Source organism: Pyricularia grisea (genome assembly GCF_004355905.1).
Source record: "Pyricularia grisea strain NI907 chromosome Unknown Pyricularia_grisea_NI907_Scaffold_8, whole genome shotgun sequence".
Lineage (NCBI taxonomy): Eukaryota > Fungi > Ascomycota > Sordariomycetes > Magnaporthales > Pyriculariaceae > Pyricularia > Pyricularia grisea.
In genome coordinates this window covers 607,977-621,807 of record NW_022156721.1, presented here as the reverse complement: position 1 = coordinate 621,807, position 13,831 = coordinate 607,977, and positions in this window count along the sequence as shown.

Below are 13,831 nucleotides of genomic sequence, written 5' to 3'. Positions count from 1 at the left end.
CCAATTATTATTAAAATAACCGACAAATAAATACAAAATAACCGTTTTTAACAAATTTTTTATAATTTAATTAACCGGTACCAATAATTACCTTATTTGGGCTATTTTATAAAAGTTGTTTTGGAGTTTGAAGGTTTTAAAGGTTTAATTAAAAAAAATAATATTGTCGATAATAACGGTATTATTTTAAATAATAATACCGAAAAATATCCTAGTACCCGTTTTTAATCGACGAATATAAAAAATATATAAGCCCTGGCCGTTAATAATACTGTAAAGAAATGGGCCCGCTTTACATATTAAAAATCGCGCTACGGTATATAAGGTTTGGGATAAATTATACATAATTTATTATTTGAAAGGTTTTATTTCGGATTATTTTTTATTAAAGGAATTTTTACGGTTATTTTAAACGCGTTCGATAATATTAAAGGATGTTTAAATAAAATAAGAAAGTTACATATTAATTTAAAGTTTAAAAATTTAATTGCCTAAAATATAATCCAAAATTTACGTAATAATCAAAATAAATATAAAATGGATAATTTATTTAATAATATTTTAAACAAATACCGGGAGCAGGAAAAAAAAATAATATTAATAGTACGTAACCAAAAAAACAAATAAATATAATAATAAGTTTAAAAGCGATAAAACAGGGTTAATAAAAAGTCCAATAAAAAAAATAAAAACGAGTAAAAACGGTGTAAATATTGTAAATTAAACGGCCATATTTTATTTTTTTATGTATTTTTACACTTTAAAAAAGCTCCCAAAAGTTGGAAGTTTGTTGATAATAAAAGATCAAATAAAAATAAAAATAAAAATAAAAATAAAAATAAAAATAAAAATAAAAATAAAAATAAAAATAAAAATAAAAATAAAAATAAATATAAAAATAAAAATAAAAATAAAAATAATAACGTATTTATTAATATAATTAAATTTTCGAATTGGAGAAAAGGTTATAATAAGAAGCCAATGATAACGTTAAACGATTTTATTACTTTAAAAAACGAAAATTAAATTAACGTAAGCTATATACCCAATAATAATAAAAGTAATAATAATTATTTTATTAAAAATCTAATTTGTATACGCGTTAACTAATAAATAACGACGGGAAATAACGGTTAAATTTTTAAATAACGTATTTTAAAAATCGTTAAACATGATATTTAAATAATTGTTTTTTAATTTTGGTCGTAACGTAAATATTTGGACGAATATTGTAATTTTACTCGGAATCTTACAAATATAAACTTGAAAATATTTATATATTTCCGGGTTTTTATCAGGGCCGGGGGCTATTAAAAAAAAATCCCCGCGTTTAAATTTGGGCCGCCCTTCCCCCCCCCAAATGAATATTACAATATACCCACGGGCCCCCGGCCCACCTATTTTGGCCGGCGTGGGCCCCTGTGGGCGGATTTTGGCAGGTTTTAATTCGCAGGCTATCTTTAAAAATTTCGCCAAATATATTTAATATTTATAATAATATAAATATATTAAAACGTTTTATTTGCAAAATAATATTAAAAAAGGGTGCAGATTTATAAACCAAAAAACAAATCAATTCGATGGCCCAATTCCGAAAAATTAACCACCACGTTATATTTTATTTACATTTGGAATATATTATTTATAATTTTAATATTTTCCTAAATTTATTTTTTAATATTAACCAACGGTTTTCGGTTTCGAAACCATATAATACCATTTAAATACTGCGATTAAACCAATCAATGTTAACAGGAGCCGATTTCATAAGGCTACCCTATACCCAAAATAAATAAACGAATAAAATAAATAAAACGCATGCACGCACAAAGTTTTAAATATTACGTCCTTCTTATAATAAAGAAAATAAGATAAAAAGTAATATAGCTTAGTGGTATAATTCGTATAATAATAAATAAAACAATTATATAAAGTGCAATAAGTGCAATAAGTGCAATAAGTGATTTAAATAAACGGTTCCAGCCAGCCCTGCGTGGCCAGAACTAGTCACGTGGTTCTACCCCGCACTTCCGGCAATCCGGATCGAAAATATCATGCCATGGAATCGGTACACGTATCCAATTCTAATACTTCACATAATAACTAATAATTACAACAACAATTAATTGTGCAATTAACTATACAAACAATACAAATTTCTACTATCCGCTAGCAGACGGTTATCTGCCATTTTTACGGTTTAATTATCCCTACAAATAATTTCCAACTTTAAAACATTAAAACTACCTCGTCACCTCCTTTAGAATTATAATTAACCATGTTTTTAAAAAATGTTTATATATTTTCGTCGTTATTTATTTAGATAATATTTTTATTTTCTCGAAAACGTTGGAAAAATATAAAAAACACGTTTATACAATTTTACAAAAATTATAAGATGTTAAATCTTTAATTAAATTAGAAAAATGGTTTTTTTATAAAAAGCAAATTAAATTCTTTGCAATATACCATCGTTATTAGAAAAACTAGGATGGAAAAATTAAAAATGTAAATAATTAAAAAATGGGTTTAATTACAAACCGTAAAAACGTTTAAACGTTTTTCGAATTTGTAAATTTTTATAAAAAATTTATTAAAAGATATGGCGTAATCGCCACCTTTTTAACCAATATACCAAAAACAATTCAAAATTTAAATGGACGGAATATATATAACAAATTGTTGAATAATTACAAAATATAATAACCCGAAAACCGATTTTTAAAATATTAAACCCCACGAAATTTTTCGAAATCGAAACCAACGTATCCGATTACGCGACCGGAGGATAATTTAACCAGCGGGACGAGAAAAGAAATTACATTGTTACGCCTTTTCTTTACAAAATTTAACCCATTTTACCATTAATAAAATATTAAACAAACGATAAATTAAATGGGCAAAATTCTTATTAAAATTTTATTGGAAAACTATATACCGGAAAAAAAATAAAAAAACGGCAAAATAAACGCTTTTAATTGAAAATTAAACCACGAAATTATAGTACCAAAAAAATACACGCTATTTTTACGATAAACAAAAATCGAAATTTTTTATTAATATAACGAAATTTTATAATAATAAATATAATAATTACACCAAAAAATACGGGAAAACCACGAAAATAAAACCCACGGGCTTTAAAAAATTTCCAAAATATGGAAACGGTTAAAATAATATTAGAATTTTGAAAAAATACGATAAAAAATACGAAAAACCATTAAAAATTGCAAATTTTACACAAAAAACAAGTCCGCAAAATATAAACCTTACCAATTATTATAACCATTACCAACCCCCGAAAAAGTCTAGTGAATTATTACCATTAATTTAATCGTTAAATTACTCCCTTTCGAAAATTTGTTTGCACGGATTAAATATAATAATATATTAATTATAATGGATAAATTTACCAAATATGTTTATTTTCTACCATATAAAAAAAGTAATAATACCGAGAAAATCGCTTATAAATTTTTAAAAATAATTATTAATAATTACGAATTAGTAACAAATATTGTTACCGATAAAAACAAATTTTTTACATTAAAACTTTGGAAATTATTAATAAAACAATTAAAAACGAATTATATATTATTAATAATATTCTAACCCCAAACGGACGGACAAATAAAATGAGCCAACCAAATATTTAATTAATATTTAAAATATTAAATAAACTATAAATAAAACAATTAAATACGATTATTACCCATAATATAATTCGTCTATAATAATTTAAAAAGCGAAAACATTAAAATAACTCCGTTTTACGCCATTACAAATTTAATGCTACAATATTTAAAAAACCTAAAACAATTATTATAATATTACGCACCAATAAATAAATAAATAAATTACGATAATTATATAAAAACTTTTAGCAGAAATTATAAATGGGTAGGCCAACGGCCCTGTAATTATTGGGTTCCCAAATGGAGTTATTATTAAAATTGAAAAATAAAGGTATAAAAACGTTATTTGTTCGCGTTAAAAGGGTGTTTTTATAAAAAAGGGTTACGTATATTCCCGTCGTTTTAACACGTTATATAATACGTATATTTAATACGAATCCGTTATATAACCTTTTTGGGCGCCCATTTTCGTCGGGGGCGGGTCGATCCGGATTTAAAACGTTGCGTTTAATAATTTCGCGTTGCTTTTTTTTATTTTAATATCATATTAACCGTTTTCGCCCAATTATTCAGGTTATTATTTCTATAATGTTAATAAGGGTTGTAATTCGTATCTTTAACCCGTTTTCTTTCGCGTGTTTTCCTTTTTTATAAACCCTTTTAATTTCATTTTTATTTTATTTTTATTTTGTTTTTATTTTACTTTTGATCCGCGGTTATATTTGTATACGCCCTAAATTGGTTTAAAACGCGGTCTTTGTTTATCGCTCCGTTTACGGCTTGGTAATAAGCAGGTTATTTTATTTACCCGCCCGTTATTTGCTCTTTTTTCGCATTTTTTATTTATTATTATAATCGCAAATAAAATCTTTATCTTATTTATTTTTTCCCCGTATTCGTTTTTTTTGGTTAATTTCTTTTTTATTATTTTTTTCGTTTTTTTAAATTAATAATCTTTTATTTTCGCGTAATTTGGCTGTTATCTTTCGTTTTACGTAATTTATTATTTTATTCGGGGTTAATTTCTTTTCGGTTTCAATTTAATTTTTGCCCGTTTTTCATATGTTTTTCGTTTACGTGTATCGTTTATTTTTATCGCGTTATATTTGGTGGTAAATTAAGCGGTATAATTACCGGTGTTTTGGAAAAAAGGGCAAATCTTTCTAATATTTCTTCGGTTTATCGGGTGGTTATAATAATTTTAATATTTCCGTAGTAAATTTGCACCGGTATTTTTTTTTCCCTATTTTTTCCCGTTTATATATTGTATAAAAATTCCTCCGTATTATAAACGTAATTATCGTTAAAAGCAATTTTGACGACGAACTATTTATTAAGTTTAAACAGCGACTTTCGTTTTATTTTCCATATATTAACGCGGCGAAAATTATTGGTATTTTCGATTACGTCCCCCGTCCGGACGGTACGGCTTATAATCAATACCGCAAAGGTAAAAAATCGGCCTGCGATTATAAAAAATCCTTACACGTTAAAAACCCGTTTTTCCGCCGTAAATTTCGTAAATTGCAAAGAATTATATATTGCAATTAATATATTACCGCCGTTATTATATTTTATAAAGAAAAGGGAGGTTATATTATAAAACCGGGCCGTTATATCCGTATAACGGACGAACTTTACGTCGTTTACGCGGCGTATTTAAAAAAGTATTATCGTTTACGCGATATTAAAAACGTAACCGTTTCGGAAAGTAGCCGTAATAATATTAATATAATTATTATTTATAATAATAATGGTAATAATAAAATTACGTAATAGTTTGCCCGTGGGTTTATTTAGGATATAAATTATTTCGAAATAAATCCCGTTTTTTTTTAATTTTTTATTCCGCCGTATTAACGTATCGGCGTTTAAAAACGTAATTATTAACGTTATTTTAAAATTTTCAAATTATATATATATTACGCGTGTAAAATTATCGCCGTTTAACGTAAAATTAACGCGGTTATTTTTGTTTTTACCGTTATTTAAAAATAAAATTAAACGCCGGTTCTTATTCGGTAATTATAATTTATTTTACGCTCGTTAATTTGTTTCCGCGATTTTTCCAACGTTACCGTTAAATTAAAATTTTTAAATCCGTTAAAAACAATTTCGGCCATACTTTTTTCCGCCGCCTTAATATTAATACGTTTGGTAAATTTCGCCGTCGCGGTTTTTAAAATTAATTTAACGTTTTTCGTGGCCGTTATATTTTAATCTTTTTTTATATCTGGTAAATTTCCGCCCCGAAAACTAATTTTTTTAAAAGCGATTTTTAAATAACCTTAAATTTAAATCGTTTTGGATTATCATTTAAACGACCGGATAATAAATTAAAAATTGGACGAATATAACCGTCGTTAATATACGTCCGTGGTGGGGTTATTATAATAATTTATTTATTAGCTGGGTGGATGGGTTCTTTTCCGTCCCGTAAATAAATGGGTGGGTGAAATTTGTTTTTTATTACGTTTTATATATTTTTACGTTATTATTAATTTTTAATGGGGAGCTTTTCCCGGTTTTCGGGCCAAAATAATATATATTCGTTCCGCCAAAAATTTAAAATTAATTTTACTTTTTTAAATATTTATATTACGAAATATGCAATTCGCGTGGCCCTAATATTATTTATATTTTTTGGGTTTTTGGGCCTTTTACAATAATTTGTCGGGATTATATACCCCCGGACCGTTATTTATATATATATTATTTTATTATAGTTTAAATCGGTTAATAATTTATACATTTTCGAAATATTTTGAAGATTTTTATATAAAATTATTGTAATTTACCCATTTACTTAATATTATACGACCGTGGGTTTCCCCCTGCGGTTTTTTACGGATAAAACTTTTTTATTTCCTATTCGTTTTTTTATTTTTTTTCCCCCGTCCGCCGTTATTACCGGCCCCGGTTTAATATCGGTGCGTAATGAAAAAAACGGGTCGGTAATTACGCGTTTAATTAATTTAACGTAAAATATTGGGTAAATACCCCCCGGTACGTTTCATATAATTATTATTAGCGTAAATACCGCGGTTATTATATATTTATTATAAATATAATTAAATTTGCGGTACGGATAATTGCTGCAAATATTATAAAAATTAAAATATATTTTATCGTTTATTTTAAATATATTTATTGGACGCCGTAATAAATTTGCCCCAATCTTTTATTATTATATATATATATATATATTATAATTTAAGCGATGTTTGTGCTTTAATGTAGATGTTTTATAAAATGGGTCGCGCGTTTTTTTGGATTTGTGAAAAAGGCGGACGACGGGGGTTACCAAAATTGGGTGGCCTTAACGTCGAACCCCAATAATAATTTATTCGGATTAATATTTGTAATTAAAAATCTTTTATTATTAAAGGTAAATTGGGTTATATTTACATATTCGGGCCAGTTTTCCTGGTTAAACGCCACGTAAATTTGTAAATAATATTATATTTTTTGGTTCGTTTATTTTATACCACCGTCAGTTTTAAGGTAATATATTATAAAAAAGATTTATTTAATTTTTATTTATTTATATAATTTCGTCCAAAATTCGCCCACCCAATTTAACCTTTTATTTAAATTAATTTAATCGGGAAAACCCCGAAATTACCATTAAAGGGTTTAAAGTTTTATAACGTGATTTTTTATTTTTATCGAATATATTATTTTTAATTATATATAATTGGATAATTTGACGGTTATAACCATTAAATATTGGGGGGCGGTTTTATTATATTTAATTAAATTCGTTATAAAATTTATAAAAATTCATTTCCAATATTTGTCCGGCGTTGGTAAAAATTATAATAAATTTTATTAAAAACGTTGGGAAAATTTTAATTTTCGGTATATATTATAATTACGGATAAATTATTTTACATATTTTACCATTCCGTTCCAATAATAATCCCGTATTAAAACGAAAAAAATATTACTCCGGTTTATATAACTTATAATAGGAAATTGGTGGATTTTTTATAAAATGGCGGTGGTTAAAAATTTCCAATTTAGTAATTATAAACGTTTTCGGTATTAAAATGTATTTAACGCGTTAATCGTTTAATTTACAATTTATGCCTTTATTTAAGGTTTTGGGGGAGAACGTTACGTGTCGTTATTAACCGCTTTTAACCGTATATAATATATATAATTTTCTATAACGTTTTTCATTAAAAGGCGGCTAAATACGGGTGTAAAAACGGGTGGTAAATGGTATATTAATTTAAATCCGAAAATTAAATTAATTCGGCACTAAAATCGTTATCGGGTAAAAAGGGCGTAATACGGTGGTTAATTTTCGCTCGTAATACTCGGTTTTCTTGGTAAACGCGTCGGAAATTATCGTTAATTATCCAAAACGGAAATAGAAATGGTAATAAAATTTAACGAATATTTTTACCCACCGTATTTATTTTTTAAATATTTCTTTTAATTTAAAAGAATATTTTAATATTTTATAATCCGTTAAAATCAAAAACGGTTGGCGGATATTTCGTTATTCCGCGTCTTAAACTTTTAAATATATTATTACCGCCAAAAGATTTTTTATGTAAATCGTGTAATTTTTTTACGCCGGGAATAATTTCGCCGAATAAAAATTTATTATTTTTTATAACCCGTCCGCCCTTTTTTGGAATAAATAATCGCCCAAAACCGAGTTAAAATAATCCGTTTTAATTTTAATTTTTGCTGCATCGTTTTTTTAAGCGAAAACCGGGATTGGGAAAAAAACCTTTTTTAATTTTTCGAATATATTATTAATTTTTACAGTTTAATGGAAAAATGTTTATCTTTTCGTTAATTATTATAATAACGAGGTTAAAACGGAATAATTCCGGATAAAATTTCGGTAAAGACTAACGAATTTAAAAATGTTTTATAAATATTTTAACCCAGTAAATAATTCTTATTTTCATATTCTTCGAATTTTTTCCAAATTCGTTTAAATCCTTTTATTAATTTTAATAATAAATTCCGGATATTTTACCTTTTTTACCGCGAATACGTTTTTTTTAAATCCAAATTTAATCCCGCGGTATTTGATTTTTGGAGGGTTAAGCGAATTTTCCATTTATAATTATTTTTAAAACCCTATAAATAAATTAATATATTATTTAAATACGCCGACGTAAAATTATTTAAAATAATATCCAATATTCCGTTAATATAATGTTGGAAAATTACGGGCGCCCCGGTTAAATTAAACGGGTAAATAAGCCATTTGAAAAACCCGAACCGTATTCCGAACGCCGTCAAATATTTATTATTTTCGGCCATTTTTATTTTATAAAAAACGGCGTATACGTTTATTTTCGTAAATTATTTAGCTTTTATTAAAAAACGGATTTTTTTTTTAATTTAAAAATATTATTTGTCCGACGTTTTGCGGATTATTAATATTAACACCGCCGTTAAAAACAGTTTGCTCGGATTTATTATTTTATTTATTATATTTATAAAATATTTTCGTAATTTTAATAATTAGTTTTTAAATATATAATATTAATATTTCCAAAATAATACCGGAAAACGTTTTTAATCGTTTTTCCGTAATTAAATATAATGGTTAAATTACCTTTTATATAGGGAAAATTTAAATGTTTTAATTTAATTAAACAAATTTTCGAAACCGGCCAATTTTTTAAATAGTTTGGCCGGTTCGGGGCTATTTATAATGGTGGTATTTATTTTTAAAATTTAGGCTATTTCGCATAAAAAAATTGTTGCAAATTTTATATATTCGGGGAAATTTTATTTTATTTTTTTACAGGCAGTTAAGATATATTAATAATAATTACGGTGGGCTTATTATAAATCCGCCGCGCCGATAATTCGTGGACCAATATTCCTTTTATTACCCGACGCGAAATTTATTATAATCAGCCTCGAAAAAAATCCTTTATTATATTATTTAAGGAAAATTTAATATTACGTTCCGAATTAAATCCGGAATAATATAAAATAATTTCGGTATTGTTTACCCGTTTACGTTTATTTCGTATTTTATAATTTTTATTATTATTAGGGACGTGCGATTTAACACGGTGCCCAATTAACGCGGGGTGGGTAACGGAAATTTATCAACCCATAACCGGGCCGCGTATTTTTCGTTTATTACCGCGTAATGTTCGTAATTTAAATTTATTTATATATTAATAAATTGTAAATTATTTAAAAAAACGGCGATAAAAAAGGTAAATTATTTATAATTTGATAAACTTTCTTTTCGCCGCCGTCGGTTATTATTCTTACCGTTTTTACAGATTTTATTTTTCTATATTATCCGGCGTAAATTTTTAATTAAAATTCGTATTAAAAATTATTTGTTTATTTATTAAAACCTTTTCAATAGTATTGAGGTAATCGTCGTATTTGGGCGTGATATTATTATAATTTATAATCGGTTATTTAATAAATAACGTTTCCGTAACGGAAATACGTTTTAAATTTGAACCGTCGTTAGTATTCTTTTACGAAATTTAAAGGACGTACTATTTTATTTCCCCGCCCGTAATTATTAGGGCCGGGGAACGTCCGTGCGGGGCGTTTATTTTTAAATAAATTATATTTATTTATTCTTAAAACGTTAACACCCGTTATTAAAATATTTCCATCGTTTGCGGGTTTTAAAATTATAATCGTTTGGATATAATATTAGCCATACCGTTTTTCCAAATCGAAAACTTTTGAATTTTGTGCCATTTGGCGATAAATTACTACCGCGTTAAAATATAAACCATTTACGGTATTTTATTTTACCTATATTCTTTTAATTTGGGCCGAAATTTTAAAACGTAGGAAATTTATCCGTATTATATCCGACCAAAAAAACCCGCCCGCCGTTGTTAAAAAAATTTTAAAAGCTATTATAAATTGGGCGAAAAATTGGCCCGGTTTTATTTTTAAAAAATTAAATTTGGCGAAAATTTGGACATATTTATAAAAATTATTATAAATACGTTTTAAATATTCCAAAAAAATTAACGTAATTATAAACCGCATTTTTACCGCCGACCTTATAATAAAAACGGACGATGTTTTGGACGGCGGATTTTAAATTTGTTTAAAGGTATTTATGTTGGTTTTAGTGGTTATTTAAAAAATTTGCGTTCCGCCGGAATTTATATTTTTTATAACGTAGCGTTAAACCGTAAATAATATTGGTAAACCGTCGTATAATAAAGGGCTTTAAAAAGGTTTTCGTCGAGGTGGTAACGCGGTTTAAAGAATTTCGGCCGCGGTTAATATTATTAAAACGTTTAATTAAAAAAATCGGATTTTGTTTTATAATATATTAATTATCCGCCACATTTTTTGGAGGGCGATTCCCGTTATTGGGGTGGTATTTTTAACTATTGGTGCTAAATTTATAAATAATTGAAAAAAAAACGAATTTTACTTACTGCAAAAGGGTAAATTAACGGCATTATAATTGTTGGATTATGAAATGGAATTATTATTAAAGCTAAAAAATAAAGGTATAGGACCGTTATTTGTTCGTATTAAAAGGATATTTATATAAGGGAGAGTTACGTGTGTTCCCGCTATTTTAACATATTATATAATACGTGCATTTAACACGAATCCGTTATAAAAATTAAAATTTGTACGAAAGGAAATAATATAATACGCCAATTAATATCTGGTAAAAGGACCATTATTTAAAAAGGAAAATAACGTTTACTTTATTTAATATAATATTAGAATATAACGACCAAATAACATTTTTAATTTTAAAAAACTTAAACCTTTTAAAATTAACGAAAAAATTAATAATACTAATTATGAATTATTATTACCAAATATTATTAAGATAAATCCAGTTTTTTATATATTGTTATTAGAATTTAAGTTAAACGGTATTAATATATATGAAATAATCGAGATTAATATATAAAAAACTTAGAAAATAAAACGAATATTTAATTATAAATTTAACCACGGCAAAATAAAATACCTCATTAAATGGGAAAATTATAAATATAAAAAAAATATTTGAAAACCTTTTAACTACCTTTAAAATTACCCAGAACCGCTCCGCTAATATTACCGAAAATTAAAATTACGAGTAAATTAATTAAAAAAAACGACTTAAAAAACATTATTCACCATTCTTAAGGATTAAATTTGCAAAACCCCAATTTTGTAAATTAACATTTAATATTAAAAATTAATTAATAACGTCGATATAATTTAGGGAACGTAATTTCGGATTTAAACCCGATTTGGAAGAATTATTAAGAAGCAATTTACTAACCCCCAAACGCTTTCTTTCCGCAGCATTTTTTACCAATATTTTAATATTTAAACGAATAATTTCGACTTTATTACGGGATTAAAAAAAAACGTTTTTATTTGCGTAAACGTGATAATCGGTGAAACTTTCTAAACAATTTTTCGTTATAAATAAATAATTACCTAGTATATACGGAAAATATTATCCTCGACCTTGAACTTTTACAAATTCAATTTCTTTTTAATTTAATCGACCCATTAAAATAAATTAAACCATGGGATAAGCTCTACGCGCAAAAAGAACCATCCATAATTAGTAGTAAATATGGACATACTATTATATTTCCAACCACATCAAATATATTTATTATATTAAAAATTTATTACGATTATACGATACAAATAACCACGGGTTTTACAAAAGAAATACGGTATAATTTCGAAATTTTTAAAGATAATAATTTCGGCCAAACGTTCGCGACGGACGGAGGACGCGGAAATTGGGCGGGTAAATTATGGCCGCTTTTTAATACGAAATAATATCGCGGTTAACGAAAAAAAACGAAAAAAACTTTGGAAAGAAACATTAGGAAAAACGATTTATTTATATAACCACGGAATTTGGTTTTACAAAAGGAGATTTAATATTATAATCTGGGTTAATACCAATTTAATTAGGCAAAAACGGGAAAAATATTAAAACCCAAATTAAAACCACCGAGAATTACGGATTAAAAACAAAAGGAAAGGAGCATAAAATAACATAACGATAAAATAAAAAACCCTAACCCGATTATTGGGTAAAAATAACCACGATTATTACCAAAAAAGTAATTAACCCCAATTATAATTATTTTGGGGTAATTATAATTATTTACACGAAAATAATTATTTGGGTTTACAAAACCCGCTTATTACCATATAAATAAATTCGATTTTAAAATTATTTCACAGCAATTAAATTTTAATTAACCACGTTATTTATTTAAAGCCAATTATAATTTTACCCCAGTTATTAAAGATACTTAATTACCCAGCCAAACGTTTAATTGCTTTGACCCACTATATCTTACCATAAGAACAGGTTACCACGATACCTTAATCGTAACATAGTAGTAAGTTCTAATTTTAATTGCCTGGCCACCTTTTCGCCCCAATTTCAAATTTAATATACTTTATAACTTGCTTAATGTCGCCTGTTTTAATTTCTTTTCAATATCGCTATAAACTAATCCAAAGGCCAAAATGGGTTTTAATAATTAATTTTTTACTAACTCGGATTTCCGCTAAACAGCAGCGGGCAAAAGGGCCCGAAAACACTTTTTAATGTAACGACCGGGATGGTACCAGGGAAAAAAGGTAGGACTTTGCCGACAGAACCAGGATTTCATAAGGATGAAATCGGGTAGTTATACGTGATTGCCAAAGTATAATATCGAGTAATTTTTCGAAATGAAAATTAACGCCAAAAGTAAATTACGTTAAATAATTTGTAAAAATTAAAAGAAATTATATTTAAACCCCAGGTTATATAAGCAAATTAACTACCGTATAAATAAATTTACTTTTACAATTGTTTAATAATATTCAAAACTTATTTAATTTTAATGTTTACTGTATTTTAAACCAATTATAATTTTACCCCAATTATTAAGAACCTTTAATTATTATGTTAACGTTTATTTATTTGTAAAAATCGTACCTTTATTTTTAGGAACAGATTACCCCGATACTTTTATCGTAGCACCGAGGCCTACGTAAAGTTACGTAAAGTTATTTTAAACAGGTTTAAGTATATTGGTTACATTTCGGGATAATTTAATATCTTTAATTTACAAAATTCCAGGTTGTTTTATATCGAAAAAGGGAATAATATACTTAAATTTAAATTCCGCTTTTTTACTATGTAAAAAACGCAAAAAATGTAAAAATGTTATTTTGCAAAC